At 38.6% G+C, this 27,862-nt stretch overlaps 1 long non-coding RNA gene across 1 annotated transcript; it reads left to right on the top strand.

The window, feature by feature from the left end:
• Positions 1–1,573: 1,573 nt before the first annotated feature.
• Positions 1,574–20,680, top strand: LOC127059465 (uncharacterized). The gene is made up of 4 exons (XR_007777354.1): positions 1,574–1,656; positions 13,752–13,972; positions 14,841–15,058; positions 20,411–20,680. It is a non-coding gene; the product is annotated as an uncharacterized LOC127059465 (long non-coding RNA).
• The last annotated feature ends 7,182 nt before the right edge of the window (positions 20,681–27,862 follow it).

Raw genomic sequence — 27,862 nt, 5'->3', positions numbered from 1 at the left:
TTAATTTAAATTCTGCTCTAAGAGAATTCTCAGATATTCCCCTCAATTTTTTTTTAAGTGAAAATTGTTGGAGTCTGATGTAAGGCAGAGCCTTAATGTAGAGAAGTGCTGGGCCTCATTTAGAAATGCCTGGAAACTAGTGGGAATTAGAGCAAACTGGAAAGCAGTACTGGCACACCAGTGAGCAGCTCCCATGGAATGAAATCTTGCTGAGCATGGGGATGTGTCAGCTAGTAAAAAAAAAATTCTTCCCATTAAGTAATCTCTTGTGAGCCAAGGCATTTTATTACTTTTAAATTTCTAATGATGGTAACTTTGTTTTTATTGTGACTGCATGTAATCAGTATTTCTAACAGCCATTTGTCACTCAAAATGGCCTAATTTTCATTAGAAAAGGGAATTGCCAAATTCTGACAGAAGTTGATGTGAAACAAAATGGAGCAGGATAGCCCATATTCACTTTTGTAGTGAAAGGTTGATAATATACACTTCAATAATTTTTCTTTTCATCATGAACACTCAGCACAATTAAAAATCAGTCAATTTTTAATTGACTGATCAGGGCTGTTTGTCACATGAAAATAATGTGAGTTGACTTTGCCTCAGCTCTATCTCTACTGTCAGTGGAACATATCACATGAGGAATGAATCCAGATTAGGGATTTCATAATGTTTTATTCTGCTGTCACTTTGGATTTGAAACCATTCTTCATTTTGGTATTTTTTAGGAATGTAAATAACAACACAGGATTTCACAGAAACTTCTAAGTTGGACTGCCTTGCTTGAGAGATTGGTAAATCAATCCATCTGCCAGAGCAAGGCCAGAAATTATTAATGATGCCTTCATTGTATATATATAATGTCTTTAAATGTTTAAAACAGATTTTAGTGCATATGTAATCCAGAATGAGCTAGCATACTAAAGATTAGGTGGAAAACAACACTTGTATCATGCTCATTTTTCACAGGTTTCCACAATCATAGTCAGTTTTTCATTGGGTGTGGTTTGGTTGCCTGTCAGATTATTTCTCTCTCTGCCTGTCCACATATGTATCTATCTATGCACACACACAAAATATATATAAAAATATATTTAGAGAGAAAGAGAGAGAAAACTTGGAAGAGAAATTATTCTGCTTATGCTATTAGATTTAATTGAATGTTTTGGAATTAGCTATTCTGTAGTTAAGCTATGCTACCTCAGAGCTGAATTTGTATTTTGGCAGATAGAAATTTTGTTATGTAAACTGGACTCTCAGTCTAACTGCAGTCCATGTACAGCTCATGCAATGCTCTTTTTAAGTTGGATGAATCAAACTCACTCATAAAAAAGTTATAGATATAAATATAGATACAGTTATAAATAAATAAATTGATGAAAAAATAAGAAAAAAATTAAAATATATTACAAATAGCTCCTCAGGTCAGCTCTCTGTGTATTATGGCTGCTAAAGAAGGTAGCTGCAAAAAATTTCAGAGACTTCTTTAAGGTGTATTCTTTTATCCCAGGCCCCCTGATGTTATATTCACTTTAAAGATTTTTACATTCTTTTGCAGGTGCTTCTAACATGACACAACCTCAGGCATTGGTGGAAATTTCTCTTTTGAGGGGGTTCTGGCAGTCATCTCTATGTCAAGTTTTCAAACCGTACCCAGTAAGTACATGATTGCTTTACAGAGCAGTGAAATGTGATTTCTTTCCCATAAATATTTAGGCAGCCATACTGAACATCATTTTAAAACAGGAAGTTAAAGATTGGTTTTTGGGGGTTTAATTTGTTTTGAAAATTTAGGATAAGGAAAAGTATATATGCTTCTGAGGATGAAATAATTCCTTGGAATTTGGGTACGTTGACATTTGCATTTCTCTGTGGGTCAGGACTGTGCTTTTAAGGACTCCCTTGCTTGTTGCCAGCTACCATGTGCTGGTTCACATCAGAGGCACCACAAACTGGATTCTTTTAGGATGTCATTAAGCCAGGAGATGCAAATATAATACACTCCAAGCCACCAACTGGCAAATCAATTCACACTCGAATATTCCTTTGAATGAGTAAATAAGTTCATGTTGAGCATGTACAAGTCCTTTCTATGTTTGTTTTTACAAATATTTGAACAACTGTGCCTCATTAGCTAGAACAGTACCAGAGCCTCCATCACAAACTCACTTGAATGAATATGCATGAAATCACCATTAGTTTTGCATTTAGAGTAATCATTCTGCACACATATTTAACCAGAAAACGGACAGCAAAGAAATCACTCATCTCATTTCCTTGAGCTCAAGTGAGAAAGGTATTTCAGACCTGATTTTCTGCTGCTTTGCATCTTCTATGTTTCTGCAAAATGAGTGTGAAACATTAGCCATTCTGTTTTGAAAACATTTCACAACAATGAACAATGCTGTTTCAGTAAGTAGTTATGGTATTCATCTGTCTGTATCTAATTCTTGCTTATGCTTAGAATGTAAACTTTTGAGAACAGGGACATACCATACTGGTACCATGCCGTGCAGAGTGGGATCTTATTCAATGTCTGGAACTCCTGTGCACTCTTGCAATATTACAGGGTAGTTTTGCAATGCTCAAGATGTGAAAGATTCAGTTATCTCACATTTCGAATGTTGTACATTATAGAGGATATTTGTAATCAAACTGTATGTTCATGTAAGGGTCAAGAGAATTCTGTCAGTTGAGCAAAGGTCAATCAGAGATCTTAATTCCATGAGCAGAAAGAAAGGCAAAATATACTGAGTAAGACAGGAGTTGGGAATTATTACCTATGCTCTTGTAAATACATATAAGGTGACATTATGATCATGTCATACCATGACCAAAAATGGAGATTTTAGTATGGGAAACATTATTTTCTGCTCTGTCCCTTCCTTCTCTCCTTCTCCAGCCTCATGGCTTTGTTCTTTGCCATTCAGTGTTTTGGTTCAAGTTAATTAAAGATTCCTGTTGCAGCCTCCTGGAGTGAAATTCTGGCAGTATGCCCAGAGCTGCCATAGTCATATGTAAGCAGCCCCTCCAGTGAGTTCCATAATGTCTCTAAGAAACTATACAAAGAGGAAGAAAGAAACTGAATCCAGATGGAATGGGAAATCAGATATTTCTTCCATTTGTGTTGAAATCTGTGAAGACTGCCCCATAGGTTGAAAGAGAAGACGATTCACATACTCTGCAGTCTCAGGGAAAAGCATGTTTTCTCCCCTCCCCTCCACCCTCCATTGAAGAGGAATCTGTGAGAAAGCTTACAGTGAGACTGCAAACTCAGTAATGCAAAACATGTTTTCCCAACTCTGCTTTACCCTGCTAGCTATAGAAAGGTGTAGGATAGACCTGTCAGGGGAACACAAAAAACAAAACAAAGGAATCAAAAGAGTGACTCAGGCAGACAAAGACCCTTCCTAATGACAGGGTTATGAGAGAATTTGATATCCAAACCAACATTTTGACACGCAATTCATAGTGAAAAGAGGACTTAAGGCATTTTAAATGCCCAACAGGAGAATAAACATGTCTAACACACTGAGCAATGACCACGTCCTGAACTGCTTGTTGTTAAAAAACACATTAAAAAGATTACAAAAAAGTACATAGTCATTTCTTGGATCTCACATGCATAACAAAAATCAGAAATATCCCAGGAGGAGCGCAGACATGGCACATTTTGTGTTTGTGAGTCTTTGTCAACTTCAGTGCTTGGTTCTTAAAACATAGCACTGCCCTTGGCTGGTAGTTACTGAGTTACTGGATTGACAGCAGTATCATTAGAAATCAAAAGTGTGGATATTTGCAAATATGCTTTATACATAAATTACAGTTTGCTCCATGGCAGATTTCTGTTCATTAGGGATATTCTGGAATTTGGTGGGGGGAAGGAATAAAACTTGGATCTGTCTGCAGTATTGCTTGGTTTCACTAAGCATTTTATTTTACTATCAACAATGTTAATTTGTTGCTCTCTGATGGCCTGTTTAATTTTTCAGGGTTTTTGTTGCTCACGGGTGAGAGGTACATGAAGACTAAACTTTGCCCAGGGCCACCAAGGGAAAGAAGTGCTAACAGTTGATTTCTATGTCAAAGGACTAATTTTAATTTTAAAATACCTGGCAGAGTGATTGCTTGGCAGAGAGAACAACCTGTTGCAACTCAAGAGATACCCATTTGAGGTGCAGACTTTGGGCAGAGGTTATGATTCAAGGTTTTAGCAGACAGTTTAGTGCAATAATTCAGGTGAAATGAACCTGATAATTGCAGTGCAAATTTCCCCAAATAGCAGGTTGACTGAAATAGCTCTGGTACCCTGTGACTAATTGGATGTTTTTGTTTTGTATCCATATTTTTTTTTCTTTAGAAACAAAAATGGTCCAAAACTCTGTCCAGGTGAAAGGGGTAATAGATGTGCGCTGTTTCTTGCCCTTTCAAACCTTTGAAGCCAGGCTGAGGTCAGATTACTCAAGCAGAACAGCTCTGTTGACAAACATGTGGTCTTCAAACAACAATCCCAGTATGAGAGGTGCTGCTAATTTAAAATAACAGAGGGGAAGGGGGAAAAAAAAAGTAAAAAGAAAAAAAAAAATAGAGGGAAAACGAGCACCAGTCTACACGAAATCCAACCCAACTGCCACCTTCCCTGCTAGCCTCCCTTTGTGAGCCTGCCTTCCCCACCGCGTGAATCAGCTATGGTTGGGGTTAAATGGGTAGCTTTTGTCTCCTCACAATGGCTGAGAGTGACAGGTTGAGCTAAATGATTTACTGGTGGAGATGATTTGAAGGACAGAGCCAGGCAGCCTTGGGAACAGGCACAAGAAAAGGACAGTAGCGAATCAGCCTCTCCTCCCCCTCCCGCTTTCATGGTTTTGACTGAAAGATCACAGAGTGAGACTCTGACAGACACAAGGACCATTGAGAAGCTATTTTTATTACTTATCTATGGCAGCCTTGCATTGCTGAGAACAGACCTAAGGTTAATTAACCTTACTTTTTTTCTTTTTTTTTCCCTCCCTCTATTTTTTTTTTTTTTTTATTTTTTAAAGTTGTTGTTTTTCGCATTGGGTATGTGAGCCCGTAAGTTGGCAGGGTCACATGCCATGGGCAAAGGGAAAGTCTCTGTGTGAGACTTAAGCACAAGAAAGCTCAACAAACTCGTCCCTAGCCAAAACAAAGCTTTCCACAGAGCAAGGCAGTGCAGCGGGGCCGCGTTGGAGGCAGCTGCTCGGAGCGGAGCCGGCCCAGCTGTTGTCAATTGGAATGTGCTAGAAGCAGAGCTCCCCCCCGCCCCGCTACGCTGCTCTGGTGACGGCGGTACCCAGGGCTAATATGGATCCCAGATTGTTTCCTGAGCACCGTTTGATCTGGCTGTGTGGGCAGGAATGAGCTCGTTTGTCGGGACGTGGGACGTACCGAGCGCTGAGTTTGCCCCTGCCTCAGCTCTGCCTCAGGCAAGGGCCACGGGCCTCAGCTCTGCCTCAGGCAAGGGCCATGGGCCTCAGCTCTGCCTCAGCTCTGCCTCAGGGAAGGCAGCACCAGAACTCTTCTCTGCCTGCGGAGTTCAAGAAACACAGCTGAGGCAGGGAAAGGGTACAACACAGAGCAGCTATCCAGGGCACCGGTGGATCCTGGGTTGGCCCAGCAAGCGCAGGCACCGTCAGCAGGGAGATCGCCCTGCTCCGTGCACCAGCACTCTGCTGGCTCACAGAACTCCAAGGCAGCAGGCAGAACAGCCTGGCCTCTAAAGGGCAGCAGAGGCGGCCGAGCTCCAGCCTCCCAGTTAGGGTGTGGGAGGCTTCCTTCAGCAGTTTCGCTCTGAGAATTTGAGAGGAAAAGTGTGAGCTTTTCTTAGAAAAGGAACTTTTCAGGCAGTTGCTGTGAATTAGTCTGAAAAGAGCCAGAAGGCAGTCCATAGAAGACCTGAAGGTTGGGTTTATGGATAAATCAGAACTCATAAGAGATGTATTACTCGAAAGAGGCAGCACTCTCTTTCTGTTCCATATTTCATTTGGTGTGTGATTTGTGAGCTATTCCTCAAGTGCAGTGGAATAATAGATCCTGTCGCAGGTTATAACCTGCAATTGTCATGCCGATACTCAGTTCTGAGAGATAGCTTGAAACAGCAAAAATTCTGCAAGTACTACTGCAAAAAAAAAAAAAAAAAAGAAAAAAAAAAGTAATTTTACTAGTGCCTACCACCTAATGGCATCCCAGACCCTGTGAATCGCATCTTGTGAATGTGCATCAAAGCTTTATTACAATATATTCAGCTATATCTCAGGCATCTTAACTAGTTAAGGAAGAGGTTTGAACAGTAAGACCCACTGTGTGCAATAAGACATAATTTTTTGTTGGCTAGCTTCAAATTGTATTCTCATTTTCATAATAATTTAATGAAAACTCGTGGTTATTCAGAAGAAAAAATATGAATATGGGAGCATTATGGCAAAGCAGCATTTCATATCAGAAAACTTGTAAGATATGACTTAGAAAAATGGAAGGATTTGTAAAATGGAGAATTTGGAGAACAGAAGTGTTTGGTGTTAGTCTCTTTACTGAAGAGTTGCAGGACTGTGCAATCGCAGTGTGCTGTCACATGGTGTGTTTCTAATGGCCTCTTGAATACTCAGTTGCAAATAAACACCTCTGTTTTAAAATACAAATAGCAAAAAAAACCTAAATCTAAAAATATAAGAAGGAAGTATGATATTATTTTTTATTTTGTGAAAGACAGCAGCATTTGCTAAAGATAAAACAACTCTAAAAAAAGCTTACCCAACAGGTAAGCTTCCAAATATGGATTTGCCACTGTAGAGATTATGGAAGGTACAAACAGAAGAAGGAAACTTTCTCTTCAGTTTACTTCCAGCCATAATCACTGTCACTGTCCCAGCATGCATGAGGAGCTTTGGGATTGCTTCCTTCCTGAAATCCCAGAAGAGAAAGTGTTCTTTAGTACATGCTGAGTACTACAAGGAATAGGTGTAGTAAGTGTTATTCTTGATTGGCTCTGTACTAACAGATCTTTCCATTATAATTTGCATCTGTTTCTGTCATTGATTTTCTGATTTTTTTCCAAACCCCTTGCTCTTTTAGTTTCTGCCTCCACACCTAAAGCCCCAGTTGTGGTGCTATAAACATCACCTTCTCCAGAGCTGTGTACACAGTACTCTTGTAGAACATACAAAGGACATACCATCCTTTGTATGTTGAGCCCTGCTTTAAAAAGTGCCTCCCATAAGTAAAGAAGTTTATAGAGTGCTTTAAAAATTAAAGGTAAAAACATCTTATATATTGCATAGGATGAAAGAACCAATTTGAAGCTCAAGAGTAACCCTTCTAAAACCAGGGCTGACAATAACAGTGATGTTTGCTTGAAGTTAGAAATGTCATTTACATTTGGTTCTCACCTTACTCTTTACTGTGCATGAAATTGGCATAAAACTCCTCCTTTTTAAGCCTTTACTAGGGCTGATATATCCTGTCCCTTCTTGTTCTGTGATTTTTCTCCTTACCCTCACTTTTGTTTCATGCCGTTCTGTCTTTCACCTGCCTTTTCTTTGACTCCTTTACATTTCCTTGTCTCATAATCCTCATGAGTCTCTCCAGCTGCAATAGGGTTTAGAATTTACAGGACTTAAGATATTTGGCTTTGAAGGTAAAGAGGAGAAAACTATTTAAGAGTGGGAAAGGATGCAAGGGCTCCATTTGATTCCTTATTACCATGCTCTGCCGGTAGTATCACAGTTGTGCTGCCTCTCTCTTGTTTTTCTGTGTCTGAGCATTCATGCTTTGGCTAGCCTGGCCTGAGTGACTAGATATTTATATTTATCTGTATCAGATACTGGCTAAGAAAAGTATGGAATAGGACAGTGTTGAGTGACCCAAAGCGGGAGCAAAATGGAGTACCCACATTCAGGGGGCAGAGGACAGTGTGGGCTGCATGGTCTGTGTACTGCAGCTGCCACCAAACAGCTGGGCAACAGAGTCCCCTCCAGCCACTTGGCACTCTCCAGTGGCACTGGGTGGCCTCTGATGCTGACATGGGACATGTGGGTTGGTCTGTTCATTCCAGCAGGGCACAACCCTGCAGCACAGCTTGGAGCCAGCACTTAGTTCTTGGGGAACACCAGCCACTTAGTTTCTTCCCATGCTCAACAATTAATTCCTTCTAGCAGACCTTTCAAAAGCCTTTCTTTACATTACAATTCTTCCATTGCTTGGTAAGAGCTGATGTCACATCACAAGACCAAAAAGCACAGTGTGGCTTAGTGTAACTTGACCCTGATCTGGCATTTCTTTGTGATGTGTCATGGCAGAAATGTAAAGAAAACAACGTTGTCCCTTTCCTATTAGTTTGGGCAGCAGTGGCCACTACAGGTTGCCTGTACCTTCTGCCTGGAAGATGTATGTGGTTTATAAGACTAACAGGGATTCTGTGCTGGAAGTAGAAGAAATCATGTTTATGGAGCTTTACATACATTTTGGAGAGCTGAATGTCAGCTCAGCAGCAAGTGTGCTCTGAGTTAGTGCTGCTGGGGTGGTTGCAGAGAAGCTGGCACTTGCAATTCCTGTGACTTAAGAGCAAAAAGTGATGAAGGATACTATGATATAGTACTGTTTTGTAATGTCTGTAGATTTTATTTTTTGCCCTATTTAATTTCAAGTTCTTTCAAATAAGTGTTTTCCTAAATGGATTTGAGACAGCTAGAAAAGGCTGAAATTACCCTTAAAATGGGATGAGTAAGAAATTCTAGAGCATCCTCGGCCTCGTAATAAATTTCCTTCTTATGCTGAGCCTGTACTAAGCTAGAGTGGCAAACAGGACCTGTTACAGCCTAGACCCAGGCCTGATCACATTACAAGGAATAATATCTGTATTAGTTTCTATGCAGGGAATTATAATCCTGAGTCCCATTTCAGAGTGTGCTGACCTATTGTTGCTTACTGTGGGTAGTCTGTCTTTTATGTCCTCAGAGCTACAGCCTGTTTGCATTGAAATATCACACTCTCAAGAGCCTTGCTGCTCCCCCTGTAAGGATGACAAGGGCTTCTTGTTTTTGAAAGAAGACTTATAACTTTATTACTTTGAGGATGGTGAGCATGCAGCCCTGATTTAAAAGGCTTATGTGATAGTAGGAATTAAGGACAGTTTGCAGGTAGAGGATTTTAGGGGAGCCTCAAGTGCTCAACTTCCAGTCCTGCTATGAACCTGTTGAGTGACCCTGAGCAACTCCCCACTGCTGCAGCTCCATTTTCCCTTTGATTTTTTTAATTTGTTTAAGCTTTTCTGTAGCACCTTGTGTTATAAGTCCTGATCTCATCTTGGTTGTTAGATACTGGTACAGTTTGAAAGGAGTACAAAAGTGGAGATTTTGAGTTTCCATACTTCTGCAGGGATGAAATATTCTCATACTGTATAGGGTTAGCAGTTCTCCAGACAAAATACGTTTGCAGAAGAGATTATGCTCTCTATCAAGAAGTCTTGTCTTCCCATCCATACTTTCTCAGTAAGTTCAGCTGGATCAAAGTACCCAAGTCAGATCCCAGCTTGCAATAGAATTATTAATTGAAATGTCTTCCTTCCACTGATGATTTTTTTCTCTGTGGTGAAAATGCTGAGACTTTGTGAGTGTGATATATTGAAAAAGACATTGGAATGAATGGGCTGCTGCAATTTTGAATCTAATGTCTAACAAAAACTAAGTGCTTTATTTTTTAGATCTTTTCTCTGTAAAAGGGGGAAAAAAAGAAATCACAGAGAAACCTAAGAAACCACAGAGCTCCCTGCCCCCCATCCCCACTCCTTTATACATATATGTATAAAATGGTTGAAAAGAAAATAAATTCCAAAAGCATCTGCAAGATGTCTTGTAGTACAGTGTAAATAAAAAAGAGGTACTTCTAATTTAATTTACATGATTTCAATTTTACTTCATTCATTTAAGAATGTTTTCCTCAAAATTTTTCTTCAATTAATTATGTCATTAAGTGTAAGAGGCATCTCAAATATTTAAAATGTTTTCCTCTGTAGGCAAAGTTATGCGGGTCTGGCTTTTGACCTTGGAGAAAGCAGGCACCTTGTGGCTAAACTTATTTAACAGGATGTTCAGTGAACATTAGAGATCTGCTTTAACAAGGGGTGAGTGGTACCCCAGAAGTGCTATTTCTGTCTGTTCATTGGAAAGGCAGATTATGTGGTTAGTCCAGATTTGGACAGTACCTTTGCAGATTGCTGTGTTTGATCAGCTGTATTGATCAAAATGCTTGTACAGGAGCTTCAGAAAATAAATGCAAGAGATGTGTGCAGAGTTAAATGGAGGTTTGGTTCAAAGGCCCATTAGTATCTAGTCACTCTCTAAGATCTCTGAAAATGCCTTAATCTTCCTTAAGTCAGTCAAAGTCGAAATGTAAATTTGTTAATGTTATTTTCTACCTAATTTCTTCTTGTGGGCCCTTGTCTCCTTTATGCACAGAGCCCTGTTCCTATTTAACTCTCTTGTGAGAGTTTGTGTTGGGCATGTGCACGTTTACATGTGTGCAGGGGCAGGAAAAAAAAAAACAACCTCCTCAGGACTGGGCACAGAATTCATTTTTTATGCTCCATGGATAGGGAAGGAAGAAGGGTTAGTGGTCAGGCCAGAACAGGAGGGGGTCTGGTGGCAAGTAGGAAGGGAAAGAGGTTCCCTTTCTGTTCTGAAGTGTAAGTAAAGGTGCAGCCTCTTGTCCTCCTCCGTGCCAGCAACAGCCCTTCAGCCTCTCTCTCTCGGTCTGTTGTGCATGTCCCTGGGCTCTCTGAGTGTGGCCATACAGGTACTTCTGGCCTCTGTAATCCTTGGGATTAGTAAGGATATTATACTTTTTTTTCCTTTTTATATTGAATGATTTTGACATTGAAGTTTTTTTTTCCCTGTATCAGAAGATGTAATATTAAAAATTAGGAGATGCCTGTGATGATGACCATAAACACACATGTCAAAATCCTGACAAGGCTAATGAGGCCGTGCAATTCTGCACTGACTGTATATTACTCAGGGTTACCTGCTCCTTAAAGAATCCTAAGTTGCCCTTTTTGACTTCAGAATTCCCAGGATCTCCCAGACTGCCTGCAGTGGAATCTACTGAAAAGTAGCAACCATTTACATTATTCTCGTTTTCAGTTTTCAAGCTGTACTGAAATCTTTTCTGAGTGACTGTGCTATAAAGCCCTAGGATCCATTTTAGCCATATTACCAGAAGCAATTTTTAAAAAAACTGCACTGCCAACCATGAAAGTCCCTCTTGAGTTACATCACGAGTATCAACAGCATATGAATGTGCACCTTTCAGTTAACATTACTAGAACTAATATGTAAACAAACAGTAGGTTGCATTATTCTTAATGGTCTTAGAATATCTTTCAGTTATTAAATGTAGGGCAGAAGGCTAGTTACAATTATTGAATAGTACCTTTTTAGGAAACCTGCCTCCCAGTTAGATGTAAAATGCCTTTTCTATATTTTTTAGATGTTAAAGAATTAGGGTGGCAAGAGTAGGTTGAAGAACTCCAGGCTGTGCCCTTCCCTGCACAGCTTGAACTCTCCTTATATTTATCTGAAGCAGATGTTCCAGGCAGGATGCACATTGCAGCCAGAGGTGAGGAGGGAGGTGTGCAGGACTTGAATACATTTCACTCCAGCTCCCACATCCTGTTTACACATAGCTGCTGGCCTGAGAACAACGTAGGGAATAAAAAAAGGAAGGTGGAGGGGGGTGTGATAGGAAGGAATGGCTGATGGGAGCCATGATACCAGCGCCGCTGCCGGGTGTGTGTGTTGAGAGTGCCGGAGATTTGTGGTTCTCTTTGCCTCAGCCTTTGCCAGCAACATTTTCTCCATGACTTTGGCAGGCATTGAAGACATGCTGTCTTCAGTCATAGGGGAGAGAAAAGGAAGAGGGGGAGCAATTAGTTGGAAAAAAAGAAAAAAAGGCAGCTCACCTGCAGAGAAACTATATTTACTCTCATATTCAGCAATGCTGCTCAGACTCTAGAAAAAACACAGCTGGAATTCACTGAACCAACTTTTCTGTCTCATTAAAATCTTGGACTGATTTTTAATAGGAGAAAGGCACTTACTGAATCACTGGTGGGCAATGAGAAATACTAAGAAAGCTAAGGCCCATTTAAGCAGTCAGCCTGCTGAAGGATGGATTTTTTCAGGCTGGATACTTATTGGCAATTTGATTTCTACACACTTAGAGCAGAGAAGGGCCCACTTTTCTGTGCACTGGAAATGCACTTTCATTTTTTGTTTCCCTTTCAACTCATGGCACCTATTCCAAATCAACCACACAAATTCGTGTCTAATGGTGGGAAGAGAATGAAGATGTGTACATATATACTCTGGGGTTTTGGTGGTTTTTTTTTTGTTTGGTTGGTTGGGGTGTTTTTTGTTTGGTTTTTTAATTTTCTTTTTTGAGTATTAATTAAACTGGATCACTAAGGTACCAGCTTTTCATAGCCGAAGATTCATAAAACTGCTAATGACAAAATTCTCAGGAGGCAAAATGGAAGAAACAGTTTTTCTAGGTTGTTTTCCAGGAGGTTCATAATATCGTCTGAGAATGCCATGTATCTGTTAGGTGTCCCTGTAATATCATATTCTGCAGAGACTGACTTTATATCTACATGGTCATGCACACATACAGATGGGGTATTTTGGAGAACATGTACTTTTCTCTGCTTGTGTGGTATGAATTTAAACATTAAACATCACAGATCAGCTGATGTTCCATCAGTCAATACAAACCAACATACAGTGCAAAGCAATATAAAAGAAGCTCAACATTTACAAAAATATGAAAATCTATATTTTAATCGGTTTTCATAATCTATTTATATAATCTCCTACCAATTAGAATGCTTAATACTAAAATCACAGCATAAAAGTTTTTGTTCTCTCAGTCCAGAACATATTAACTTTACTACTATCATTTAATATTTTTAAGAAAGTAACCATCTTAGTGCTCAGAACTCCTCATTTTTATACATCATGTTTCAGCAGGAGACAGAAACTTCTAAAGCCTGTGCTAAGCTACATTTCCTCAGATGCCTTGCTTTTCTTTACCCTATTATATTTGGATTATTTTTTTATCCAAGAAACTACCATGGTATTAGGTTTTGATTTTCTTATTTCAAATCATCTAAAAGACCAGAAATTTGGGATCAAATTGAAAGATAGAAAAAAATTTAAAATCTGATTATTTTCAAGCCCTTTCTCTAAGCTTCAATCTATTTAGCTCTTGAAACTCAATCTTCAGATAAGGAACACCAGTCGATCTCTTTGTTGCTTCCCATTTGTTTTTGTACAACACAGCCTATCGAGTTCCTTTTTCCATGAAATAGCTGTAACAAAAAGAGATGAATTAAGATCTTACTGTACTATTACTTGTAATCCCAGCTCTCATTTACACAGCTTTGTAATTGCTATGTTTTTTAAAAGCTTTTCAAGCTGTATATGAAAATGGTATTACATCAGTGCTAAAAAAGCATCCATCTTAGGGTCATACAGAGGCTGCATGGAAAGTGTTTAATTTTTTGTTGCAGAGAGGGTTAGAATAGGGTGAAGCACTGTAATTGGAAATACAGACAGACACTGTTTGAAGAAGGCTATTTTATCTATCTCAATATTTTCCATTTCCCTTTATTTTTTAACGTTTCATTAGGGAATCTGGTCTTTTGCACCAGTTTTGTGGAGGTGTCTTCTACCTTCCAGCAGGAAACTTATTAAAGTAAATGAAAATTAGAAAGCCATCAAGGGAAAAGTGCTGCTGTGGTTACTGGTAGACAAACAGCAATATGCCATTTTCTGGCTTAAACCTTTGGCCTCCAGTCTGAGCATGTGTTTGCAGCCTTGGGATTCCTGTTGCCACTTGGAAAGATTCTCAGGATGGTGCCTGCCACAAAGACCTTGGGAACCACAGGATAATATCAAAGGTGAGTAGCAAATGGAGATGAACCTTGTATTAATGGTATAATGCTAAGATAATACCATGTCATAGCACAGGTCTGAGTTTTAAACCAGGCTCCATTTCTATTCCTCTTTTACTGGCATTTCCAAACAGGGTAGAGGTCACTTAATACGACAGAGCCAAAGACATGACAGGCAGCACTCTACTAGTAAGAAAAGAAACTCAGCCACTCTGCAAGAATATTGGATATGGACATTTTCTAATTGAGTCCAGCAACTGAATATCCAAAGCAATGCTCCTTATTTGGAATAAAATAATGAATTAAAGCAAGATCAGAATATAGCATGTGTGGTCTGCATACAAAAATTATTTTTGTATAATTTGCTCATGATAAATAGAGAAGATAATGATGGCAAGATACCAATATTTCTTGCTTTTTCCCACTTCTGCATTGCATGCCCAGAAGTCCCAGTTTACAAAGTAGAAGTGGAAAGAATTTCAGAATTGGCTTCTAACAATTGCTGTTACCATTTTTATCCTTATCTATTTATACTTTAATCATGCACAGTGGTCAGGAGTGGTACCTGATTTGCTGACAGTTTTATGATATATGAGATGACACACTTTTTGTTCCAAGAACTCTGTTGTCCCGTGGCTAGAATAGGCACTTAAAAGTTTCAATCATCATTTTATCTTTTTAATTTTGTGAAAGATTTTTTGATCCTCAGTAAAATCTCTTGTGTTTTGAATGATAGTAAAGAATCTTAATATTCATATATATATATTATATATATATATTATATATATATATATATATATATATATATATGATAAAGGATATATTTTTAATTTGGTATTAATTATCTTGCTTCACCTGTGAATTGTCGAAACAGTCTCCTGACCTGTTGGATTGAGTCCAGAAGAGGGCCAAGAAGAGCTCAGAGGGCTGGAGCACCTCTCCTATGAAGACAGGCTGAGAGAGTTGGTGTTGCTCAGCCTGGAGAAGTGAAGGCTTTGGGGAGCCCTTGGAGAACCTTCCACTACCCAAAGGGGTCCAGCTCAGTAGAGGGAGAGGGGCTTTTCACAAGGGCATCAAGTGACAGGGCAAGAGGTAATGGCTTCAAACTGAAAGAGTACAGATTGACACTAGGCTGTGAGGCTGGTGAGGCCCTGGCACAGAGAAGCTGTGGATGCCCCATCCCTGGAAATGTTTGAGAGCAGGTTGGATGAGGCCTTGTGCACCCTGCTCTTGTGGAAGGTGTCCCTGCCCATGGAAGGGGGGTTTGAATGAGGTGATCTGCAAGGTCCCTTCCAACCCAAACCACTCTGTGCTTCTGACTCCTTGCCATTGGCACCTATTTCATGGGTAGGCTGAGGAATTATTTTGTTCTTTCTTCAGTCACTGAGATGATGAGGCTGAAGAGAGAAAGTCAACACTTTGGTGGAGGTTTAGTTACAAATTATGCAGGAAACTTTAAAAGCATTTGGCATTCATACCAGTCTGCTGTAATACTGAATAATAATACTATTCATTCTCATGAAGAGGATAAATGCTTCAATAATGCTTAATGTTCAGTTTACAGTCATTATTCTGGAATGGGAATAACTCAGAAATGAATGTATTATGAATCTACTGTGTCTGATGACAGTTTTAATTCCATTAATAGTGAACTTGGCCACGGTGAGAATTTCTTCTTACTTCTTTTTCTGCAGTCATATCTATAGCCAGTGCACTTGACTCAATTTAAGTTATGAGCAATGCATTATTCATGTTGCTAACGCTGCTCCGGAACTTCACTTGCAGACTTAATTTCATGGTTAGTGATTTCGTTGTGAGAACAGTAAGGACAAATGGAAAAAAGAATGCTTTCAGTTTGTTTGGATTTGAAGAGCATTGTAAAATATAAAGCAGTGAAACTTGGCAAACCCAGAGCTACAAGTAGAAAATTACAAGCTTTTTCATTGCCTGCAAAGTTTTTGTGTTTGATCACCTTGTGATTTTAGTGCAGAAAAGACAGGTTATACTATCAAACTAAAGAGATGCCACTACTATCAAACTAAAGAGATGCCACTACATTATTAGTATTAATGAGTGCTCAGTATTTGCACTTCATAAAACCCATAAACTTCATAAAATAGAGGGTATGATCTCAAAAGATCATATATTAATACCCTATCTTCTGTCATTCAATTCCAAACCTCAGTCCCAAGTGCAAAACACCTAAATTTAGCTGACCACTAATTTTTGTTAATGACACTTTTGATCTAACTGCCAGGAGCTGTCTTCTCTTCTTGCCTGATAAGATAAGCACAGCCCTTGAAAAATTTTAAGGTAAAACTTTTAGCAGAGCAAACTGTACTCACTGTGTCAAGTCTTGCACACAAACCCACTATTAGCCAACCAAAACCAACTACAGGTATCTACTTGACAATGAAGTAAATGCATAAATTTTAAATGCACAGTTAAATGTAAAGCTGAGGATATAGACCAGTTAGATATCCAGTTATGGCAGGATAATGACATTTTATAAATCTATTTTAATAGGTTATTTTTAGAAAGCTGGAATAATTATAATGCATTAATACATTTTTAACAATGCTGGTCTTAGTTTAAAACATGGAAAAAAATTCATAACTAATGACACTGGGTTGTGTAGCTATTTAATTAAGAGAGAAAAAGCTGTCAGCAGCCCTTGTGAAGTTTGTATGATTGGGAGGAGGAAATAATAAAAAAGCATCTGCAGTAGGAAACTGATATATCATGAAGAGGTCTGGTTTACGTTTATGATTTAAAAGAGATCTTTTTTATGTCACATCAAACTATCTTATGGGAATTTATTTTAGGGACTGTAGAGATTAGGATTATTCAAAAACCATCTGCTAATTGGGGAATTGTATAGGAAGGTGTCAGCCTCCTCTTGCATGATTTGCATTGTGGTTTTCCAGTTATTTTCCTCAGCACATTTCAGAATATCTGCACATTCAGAGGGACCTCAGCTGCATTAGCCTTTGACACATGTCTTCAGAATGTGTTAATTCACCATTCTAAGGTCTAACATCCATATCTACCTATTTGTATGTTTATCCGTATCTAATCTATTTTTTTTAGCTTTCCTTATGCACCATACTCAGTTTTACAGATAAGATGACACAATACGGTGAAATGTACAGGGCAGACCTTAGGAGTGAGGAAAAAAGGGGAAAGAAGGCCCATCTCCAGGCTGTGTACACAAATACCCACTGCCAAAGGAAAAGACAGGAGAAACTAGAGCTCTGCTCTTGGTCACCAAACTGCATCACCTCTGGGGTTAGTTACTGTGGTGGGACAGCTCACGTGGCTGAGAGGTTGTTGTGGAGGGATACACAACATTCAGAACAAAGAGAATTGTGTTACAGTCTGTCTCCATAGGATGAGGGAGTAGATGAAGCCTTGTTTAAACAACTCAGGATGTCTCTGTACCCAGGCCCTAGTTCTTTTGGGGAGCCTTCTCTTCTCTGTTATCTGCTGGAAGGGCAACAGTGTAGATGGTCAGGTGGGATGCCACATAGCTGCACCTGCTATTCACTTAACAAGACAGGACTAGTTGGTTTGTGGTTGGTTGGTTGGTTGGTTGGTTGGTTGGTTGGTTGGTTGGTTGGTTGGTTGGTAACTAGTTGGTTTTGTTGCCTTGGTTATAGTCACCATGAAATAGGAGTTCAAGATCCTGAGGAAAGAGAACAGATTTAAGGTTATTCTGGAAAATGGTAGATGGGACACGATGAAAGGGAGCTTCAAAGAGGAAGGGAGCTCAGAACAAGTTTGCAGATCCTTAATGACAATTTCCTCCAAGTACAGGAATGGTCCCTCCCCATACACAGAAAAGCAAGGACATATAGCAGGACATCAGCTTGTCCAAGCAGAAAACTCATGAAGGAGCTACAGTGCAAAAAGGAGACAAAACTCAAACAGAAACAAGAGTAGTGCTTACCATTGCATTCATAATAAAAGGCTGAACAAGGAAAATGTTCATAAGATGGGTGAAAAAAGGGTTAATTAATCAGGTTGTGAAAGAAGTGGACCAAGCAGCCTGTAAGCTGATGATGAGTGAGTGGGTCTGCCCTGACCTGGCCTGTTTAGCATCTTTACCAAGGCCTTGCCAGAGGGGATGGAGTGTGTGGTCACTGAATTTGCAAATGACACCAGACTGAGCAGACCTAGGGCAGAGCTGCTATCCAGAAAGACTGAGACAAATGGAGGAATGAGCCAACAGGAATCTTCCAAAACTCAGAAAGGAAAAATGCCTAGTCCTGCATGTGGAAACAAATGAACTCCTGCAGCAGTACATTGACTGGCTGGCTGAGGAACATCTCTGCAGGACTTGGGGGGCAGCAAAGGAGACAAATACTGTTCTGAGCTGCATCACCACGAACACCGACAGTAGATCAAAGGAAGGGAAAGAAGTCATTTACTTGGCATTGTGAACCTTCATCTAAGTACTGAGTGCAATATGGAAAAGATGAATTCTCTGTTCTTGGAGGTTTTGAATTCCTGTCTGAGTAAAGCACCAAATAACATGAACTGATCTTAAAGCTGAGCCTCTGAGTAGAAGCTTGGACTAGGGACCTCCTGAGGTCCTTTGCAGCTTAATTATCCTCTAGTTCTATGATTAAGAGGGAGAGAAAAGCAAGAGCTGGAAAGACAAATGATCGGATTCAGATCAGGAGAAATATGCCCTCTATTCATGATTCTGTCTCTTAACCTCTGCATCCTAAAAGAAAAAGTGTAGGAGGTTTTTTTCTACCCAGCAAGGTGAACATACAAGACAATCTCCTTGCAGAATAGAAGACCAACCTGGAAGACCTCAGTAATGGTGAGGCACAAGGAAGTTCTGCCGCAATCCCCACACTACCAGAAGAGAAAGGGGTAGATTTGATTTCCACCCAAGAAAAGTGTGAACAATCATTTGGAAAATATTTTTTCTCAGAAATGTGCATATCAACACCTTGACAACACTAAATCTGTCTTTCCTATAAAGAAAATTTGAAAGATTCCAAAAAGCAATTTCTTTTTAACATACTGTTTTGTTTTGATCTTCAGGCTATCCCTGGGATTATACTGTCTAACAGTTTTCTCTTAGTTTGTCTCTTTCAATTTTGCTGAATCACTAAAATGAACCCAGAGGCATCTGGCACAATTCTACCAAATATAGCCTACTGATGGGGTGGGAGAAAGAGATGCAGCCTGTTATTATATCTCAGACATTCAGGAGACAAATTTTCATGTTTATTTAGCTCTTGAAAGTAAACAGTGAGAGAAATTAATAAGTGACATCTCAATTTTTTACAGTGGTAAATTTTACCTAAGATTAGCAGCTCTGCTGCTACCTCAGCCATATATCAGAGAATTACTCCCTGTTTAAAAATGTATTTTCTAGAGCCTAGGTTCAAGGGTATAAAATGAAATAGAAAAAGAATATCAGAAGGCAATGCTTGGCCAGCCATTTGATGTTATGAACAATATAGTTGCTTGTAAGTCAGCTGGGTATTTATAGCGATTTCCCCAGTGAGAAGGGCTATTGATAAATGCTACTATTAAAACCTTACAATAACTGTAATAATATCTTTCATTTTTAATAGTGTCTTTGATCCTAAAGGGGCAGCTCGTTTACTGCCTGTTTTCCAATTAAGAAGGGCATTCATGTTTTATGGCCTTCATCCTATTCATCCTGGTTACTGGAGAAGGAATTTACCTATAGCTCTGGAAAACCTAAAACTATTTTCTATATTCCCTCTTCACTGCACGGTCTCTGCAGGCTCTCCACACAAAGTGCTGTAGGCTGACTCTGTTTGTCTCCTGTCATTGATATGATATGACATGGTATTATGTCTCCTAATGTTTGCATTATGTTAGATCCTTTTATATTAAGATCTCCAGACAAGTAATCATATTCCATTGTACTCTCTGCTGTGTAGAGATTTATCAGAAAAGGCAGTCCACAGTCCTGAGAGTCTGCAGTCTAAACCAGACAGGGCAAAATGAAACAGACATTTGATCCAGTGAGGGCCTCAGACATGGGAGTAGACTGTAAACAATTTACCAAATTTATTTGGGAAGATTGTGGAAGAATAGGGAATAAACAATTTCTGGGCTTAATTCTGCTTTCACACACAATTAATTTGGAAAACTTCAGTTCTGTACTTGGGTCATAAACAAGAGAAAATAAGGCATTGGACTAGACTCCTCAAATGTCAGGATCATCTGTAGTTTATAAATGTTTAGTTTTAGGGAAGATTATTCTTGATTATAGCAATCAATTTTGTAAAATCACTTTGGTAATCCAAAGATTTTTGCTCTGAGCTGAATCTTCTCTCTAGATAGTATTTTCTTTCCAGGCTACTTTTTATAAATTCTATCTAGAATATATAAAATTTATTTGGGAATAGCTCTTCAAATTAAGTAAAAGGTATTTTTTTACCTTTTTAGGTTGTTCAGTAAGATTTTTGAAAAGTATGAACAAAGGCTTGCACAGCCTTCTGCAGACCATGTCAAGCTTTATTTCATCCCTCACACAGAGGAGAAGCTCCTTGTGGAAATGTCTCAGCTTCCTCTCCTGCAGCACCAGGGAGATGTGGTAAGTTACAGAGCGATGGAAACAGGGACACCCCTTTGGACTTCACCCCAAGAAAACCCTCCAAGATTTTCTTGAAATCAGCCTTATAACCCTCAAAACCTGAAATAAGGCAAAAATATTTCTACCATAGGCTGGGATCAGATCCCTATGTAGATTAAATGGCCAGCAGCTTGACTGCACACCCAGATATAGCCTCCTATAGGCTTCTCCTTAGAAATCATTTAGACAGACTTGGACTTTCTGCAGCATTCTGGTGCTGGACTGGTAGAGGAATATGAAAAGGAAGAGACTTAAACTGAGACAAACAGTTTTTTAATCAATTTTGCTTTTTAATGAGTTTCTGGTACTGAATTTCAACATAGATATCATTATTAACTCAAAACTCTTCCCAGTGGTGCATGTCAAGGTAAGACAGCTTTCAGTTGTATTCAGAAAAAAAAAAGTTTATGTTGACCATTTTTTTTTCTATTACCTTGGCCTTTCAGATGCCCAGTTATACCTTCTGAAATATTCGTGAGAAATATGTGCATGTCTATATGTGTATATTGACACTCTAGTGGACTTTCTTTTAATACTTGCCCCATCCAAATGAAAACAACCTTAAGCCCTGAGAATTCTTACTTCTTTAAAAGTGGAGGGATTTAAAAATTCACAGTTGGAACAAGAATTGCAAGTCTTAAAAGACAGATTATGTTTCCAAAACATGAGGACAAGTATGACCTTCATGTAAAACTATGTGTTTTAGCCTATGGGTAAAAGTGGTACATGAGGGGATTATTTATGTTTAGGTGTGTAAATAAATAGTAAGCCTTTGGACACCCTACTTATATTTCCATCAGAGCCTGCCAGCAGTCTTTTATTTCTATTATGGTTTCAGGATGTTAAGACCATAGGAACAGAGCTAAATTAGATGCTGAAAATGCAGAAGTGTCTGTAGCACCTCTCACTTTCACATCTAAGAGGTCTGATTTGAAAATGTGCTTGACTTAAGTATAATGTTAGTTCCCTGACCCTCCAGTTTGTTCCTCCAGACCAAAGCACTGCTCTATGTGAATGTAGCAGAACTGGTATTTTATCTATCTGATCATGAGATGACTTTAATCCTGTACTGATCATGGCAAAAGATTGAAAATTCTTCTAGGGAAATTGGCTGCATTTGTACAAATACTTTGTTTTATTTGGCTGCAGAAGGAGTAGAACTGTGCTGGTTGTACAATGATACGCTTGGTAGGTTTTGTAGAGGTGAAATATTTCTGAAATAATTGAAGGTGAGATTTAAAGAAAATAAATAATCGGAAAGCCATGTTCTTTAAACATTTTACTTGTCCAAAGCCCTTCACTTTCTGAAGTATTGTTCCATTACTTCAAAAATGGAATAACAACCAAAATCTCAGGTTATTAAATCCTCTGAAATAACCATAACCAATCATAGGCCATCATTACTTTAGTATCTCCTGTGACTGATATTCTTTTATACATGGAATAAATAAACCTAGTCTGATATATATGTATATATTATCTTTGTGCTTTGCCTGGAAGCTGCCTGCATTGTAAAAAGAGCTGTTCTTTTGGCAGGAGCTTCAATGCTGTGCTACATCCTGCACGGTACTTGTAGTTGAAGTTTAGGCAGAATGCCATAAAAATTCCACCTTTATCTTCTATGCAGTTATATGTGACAACAAACAAGCACTCAGATGCTTTGGTTTCCATCCTTTTGCATGATACTCCACTAATTCATCCAGAAATTAGGAGTTTTGTGCTTTCTTCAAACAAGGAAGGCTTGAACCCGTATCTGTCACGTTAGTGAAGTGCTCGGGCCATGAGGTATTCTGGTTAACTTGTTCTCCACCCTTTCTCTTGAAGTGCATCCAAAAACTCTACCTTCATGGGCCAGGAGTATGGCCAAGAAGAAACCTGACTCTAGCTTCAGGTTTAGACATTTGGTTAGAAAAGGAAGAAAACCAGGAATGCCAGACTCTCCTCCCTAATATGCATGCATATTATGTAACTGTTAAAAGAGCCTTGGGAGCAGAGTAAAGAAACATAATGTCTGCTATTATTAAACAACCTTCTGAGACGATGGCTTAATTTATATTGTCTTTGTCTGCTTGTAGTAGCCCTGAGAAATACAGATTCAACAAATCTCCATCTGTGTTTTCTCAAGTCTATGGGTAAAATTATTTCAGTGTTCATTGCTCTCCTCTTTCTTTTTAAATTAGCACTTGATTCCTGTTTAAGGGCTTTTGAACATGTTCCCATGCACTTCATTGCAGGGCAGATCATCACCTTGCAGCTATTGCATGTTTCTACAGCAGCTGTCTTGGGCTTTTTATTAAGGAAATGCAAGAGCACTCATGTTTTTTTCTGCCAACACCAAATATGATGGAATGCCAAAGGTTAAAATGAAAGGCAGGAGAAACAATTGTGCAAGAATTTTGTAGTTATCGGAGAGCTCTCAGGTATTCACTGGGATAGAAGTGCTGCATACTGTTCAAACAAGAAATTAAATATAATCTTTACACTGAAAGAAAGACATCCTTAATAAACAAGAAAGATTAAAAATCAATTATGAAATCAAGGTACAGAAGATGGCCTGCCTCAGATAAAAACTGCCCAAAACAACAGATTTAGAGTCAGCAAGACACTCCCATACTTCTGGCACTGAACTCAGTGCTCACCATGACATGCATATCATATTCCTGCACCTGGATATATCTTCTGTATGAGATACTAAAACTCCTGAAAGCTCTGCATAGACAGTCTATCATTTCATGCAGTTAGGCTGGCTATTAATGTTGTGCCTTGAGAACAGTGCTTCATAGCCTTCAGTGCTTCAAAGCCCATTGATGTGCCTTTTCCAGCAAGAAACACAAGCACTATTTAACCTAAAAAATCTGAGAGTTTAAACATAAAAATTACTGAAAATTTCTGTTCATGGGAGAATGTTGAGTGGTTGGTGGTAAACAAAGTAACTGATGGTTTCAATTTCTGGCATCCTTAGATCTTTAGAATGGACTTTCATAGGGATTATATGCATATATTTAGAATATATACTATATATACACACATACATATATAGATGTGTGTATATATTATATGCATGTGTATTTATACATTGACACATTCTCTTCTTCATAACTGAAGAATATTCCCACTGAATAGCTTAGAATTTGGCTTTGTTTGAGAATAACATTCTGTATGGAAGAAGTTAAACCCTGTCTGAAGTACAGAATATCTTGGACCTCCTTCAGCTTTACTGTATAAGCAATTAATAATTCCAGATTCAGAAAACAGAAACAAAGAAGAGGAAGCTCACCAAACATGGCTTTTCTTGAGAAACACAGAGGAAAAATCTCCCTGATGTATTCCTAACATTGAAAGATGATGGAAATTATTGACCTTTCAGTGGTCAGGACTGTGGTTAGACTGTATTGTATATGATATGATCTCTTGGTGGGACATCTTTTTGAGGGTCAGCTGCTCAAAGGAAAGGTTAATGTTTGCTGTCATGTACAAAAGAGCTCTGCAAAACTTCAGCCAACTGGAAACCCTTGTCAGTTGGAAGTTTAATTAGATTAATTGGGCTTAATTATGTATAGTACTTAATAACAGTTAAGTAGAGGCTAACTAATATGTTTTAAATCTGTATTCTCAAAATTGTTCTCAGCCTCAAGTATTCTATGCTATATGTATATTTGAGTAGTCTCAGTTTCCATAGAATGTATTAATATTACTACAGTTTCTGTAGAATATATTAATATTACTACATTATGCCCAAACTGTCTCCTCTAGCCTGTGAAATATGATGTGTCAGCAGTTTATTTCAGCTTTTGACCCAAAATGAATAGTTGCTATAGCAGTTGTTACATCAGAGCTCTTTTGACATACTCTCAGAACAATTATGGATGAGGTTTTAAACAATTTTGTCACCTGTGTTGTAAGAGCAGGGGAGGACATATTCCTGAAAACTTGAAAACTAGAGCCTTCCTGCTGACATATGGTTTGGAACTGAATTCTGGAAAGACAAAATTTTCTGTGTTGGTCTCAAATAGTGCTGAGAAAAACAATCAGACATAAAGAAAGATTCAAAGGCATTTGAGGCATATAATTAACTTTTCTAAGCTGTTCATTACAGCTATGTGAAAATACAGTTCTTCTCAATTCCACAGCACATGTATGAGCTCTTCCTAGAAGATTGCTACATATAGATGCACGACTTTGAAGCAACTGAGTGCAAACAAATGTACTGCAACCATTTGACATGCTCTTTATTTTGCTCTGCACCTTTGGCTGGCATCAGTTTTCTCTCTATATGATGCTTAGGTAGAACTTACTGGAAAAAAGTTCAGCATTTTGCCAAAAGATAGTTTAGGACCAGAATCTTTACTAACACACGAATAAACTAGCTAATCAAACTGGCAAGGGGATCTAGACCATAACATAAAATACAGTGCTGTGCTCCTGTCAGAAGCTTTTGCCCTTTTTGTCTTCATTTTTCATGGTTCTTAAATTTAAGTTTTGCTGGTAGAAACCTGGCATTAGCAACTTTAAATTTACACAGGCAACTATTCACAAAAGAAGCTCTGCTACATGTGTGGAGACAGACAATGCCTGGCAAAGCTTTCTGTCAAGCATTTCTAAGGATTTTGGCACAAGAGGAGGCTAGGGAGGGAGAAGAGTCTCTAAACTGAACTTCTGAGATGTACTTAAGGCCATCAAGGAGTTGAGGGACACTGTGGGACAAAAGAAGGCTTTGCAGTTTTCACTGAGGGGCATTCGTTCGATCCAAGCACTGTCAGAAACTCACATCTTCAACTGTTTTTATTTCTATAATATATTCAATTGACTAAAAGTGAGAAGGCCTTTTCCATTTTCTTTTATTTCCATTTAAAATTAAATTAAAATTTGCTTGTTCTCTGGAAAAATGCATGATAATATAAATACAATGCAGCAGAAAGAGACAAGAAGTGAAAGTATCAAGCTCCCACGAGTAGATGAAATCCTCGTTTTCTAACCCTTTCAAGTTCTTATTTGGTTGATTCATTCCTGTTCCTTGAAAAATTCCTTAAACATGACTATGAAACAGATCAATGTATTCAGGTCACAGGAAATAACAGAAAGAAAAAGATTGAATGTGACTTCCTGACTGAAAGAGCTATTTCTCTGCTACCCCTCCCCAGATATCTTGCCTTCAGCCCATTCTAATTCAATTAGGAATAGTACTAGAAATGTCTCAAGTTACTGCAATTGCTGCAGCAAAAGGGGAGGAAGATGATAAGAAAGTACATACCTCTGACCTGTGTGGGACTGCTCCAAAATAACTCAATTACATGTTATAAAAATAACTGTTACCTATGCTACTCTCCAGTGGTGATAGCTACGTGGGAATAGATGCCATCATTTATAAAGTGCCTTTGACCTATTCACCTAGATCCAGATCAGTAATCCATCTGGCCTGGGACAATTTCTAACACTCCCAATCTGTCAACAGTTCCAAACAGCTGCCATTTCCAAAATAAAGCCTGCCTTTCAGACAAATGTCATCTCCTTTCCCTCAAGATGTGGCATTACTCTTCTCTGCTCCTCCTCTCATAAATTTCACTGATGTGATAGGGGATCGGTAACTGGTCCTTGAAAAGGTGACTGAAGAAGTGGCAGATCCAGTAGCTGATAAACCATCTTAACCTGAAATGATAAAAGATTATTCACACTCATGCTCTGGGACTTGTGATTCTAAAGAAATATGGGCTTCATTTCTACCTGAAAAAAAATAGAGTGAAACATTCTACTGAAAAGGGCAAAAAGGGTATATAAAAATCTACTTTAGAAATTTTTAACTGGATATTTTTGTTTTCATGTTTATGAAAATTCTGTGGGATAACATTCTATCTTTATTATAACACTGCTGCCAGTGGAAATTAAATTAAATTTATATGTGAGGAGAAGTGATGACAGATGACTGTTTGAATGAGGAAGGGACAAGACACTCCATTGGTCCTCTTTGCTCGAAATTCCCACAAACAAAATTTCCATAATTTTTAACACAGCCAGCAGTCTTTGGGAGTTCTGTTTGTAAACCAAGATCATCCATAGGTGTGGTGTAAAAGGAGACTGTGTGAAGATGGACTTCCTTCACAGAGCAGTTTATATGTATGAAACACTGCTTCCATCTGGTTGAGTTCCCCCAGTACATTTGCCTTGAATTGGGAGAGAGCTCTTGCAGCTTTTAAAATGTTATAATTAGCTTTAGTACAGCTCTGCTGTCACTGCCAAACTGTTTTTCCATGTGGAACTGGCGAGTTCAAATCCCTCTGTGTCATGGTCCCCCTGTGCAACTCAGATGTGTGTCACAGTGTCCACAACAATGATGGACATCTTATGTTTTTATATCTGCCTATAACATACAGTTACAGAGGATAAATATATGTGCATTCAGTAGAGGAGCTTAAACTCCTATAAAGGCTCGATAGCAAAAAAATAGAAATTAGGTTTTTTTCACTAAGCACATTGTCTGGCATTTTCAACTTGAAGTAAACTTGTTAACCAGTTACAGAGAGACAAAGTAGCACTGCTAAGAATAGTGTTTAAGTTATGATAAAAAGTATTAAAATTATTTTCTCTGCATTCCTGAGAAACATTTGATGGTTGGAAGTGTGGTTTGACTTGTATTTATTTTTCTGTTACTTGAATCATAATGAGTTCCCAATGAGTGCCAGTGATATTTTTGCAAAACACAAGAAACACAGCTAGTTCTAAAGGCAAATGCAGCAATAGCTTGTTAACTACCATGAACTTAATCAGGTGCATTTATGTGGTGGATTTTGCATCTGTGCCTCACAAGGCATCCTGCATGGAACTCTTGTTGGAGCCAATTCCACCTATTTCTTCAATTAATTCAGAAGAATCTGCAAGTACTCAGCACCACTGGGCCTATTTAATAACAGCATAAGCCTACAGCCTTTGGAAGTGAAAAAATGTCTTTAAAAAGGGAATTATATAGAACTGGCCATTTATGATGCAAATAAAAAACATTGATGATAAAGACCCTGTAGAACTCAATGGAAAATAGGGAAGTTTTGAACAGTCCTACAGAATTCAAAAGGTGAAGCTGTGTTTACTGGATGGCATGCAGGAACCTTTGAAAAGAAACTATGCAAAACATATTTTATGTCAAGTCCCCAAATACTTTATACTACTTTGATGGGGACTGTATTAGGTTTTAATATAAGTAGGACAGTTTAATTAATTTTATCAGGTGTTTTAATGCTGAGGAGATTCTATCTAGTGTCTTTATTTTTTCAATA

The sequence above is a fragment of the Serinus canaria genome, chromosome 3, assembly GCF_022539315.1.
Source record: "Serinus canaria isolate serCan28SL12 chromosome 3, serCan2020, whole genome shotgun sequence".
Classification (NCBI taxonomy): Eukaryota; Metazoa; Chordata; class Aves; order Passeriformes; family Fringillidae; genus Serinus; species Serinus canaria.
This window is presented reverse-complemented; position numbering and strand designations above follow the sequence as displayed.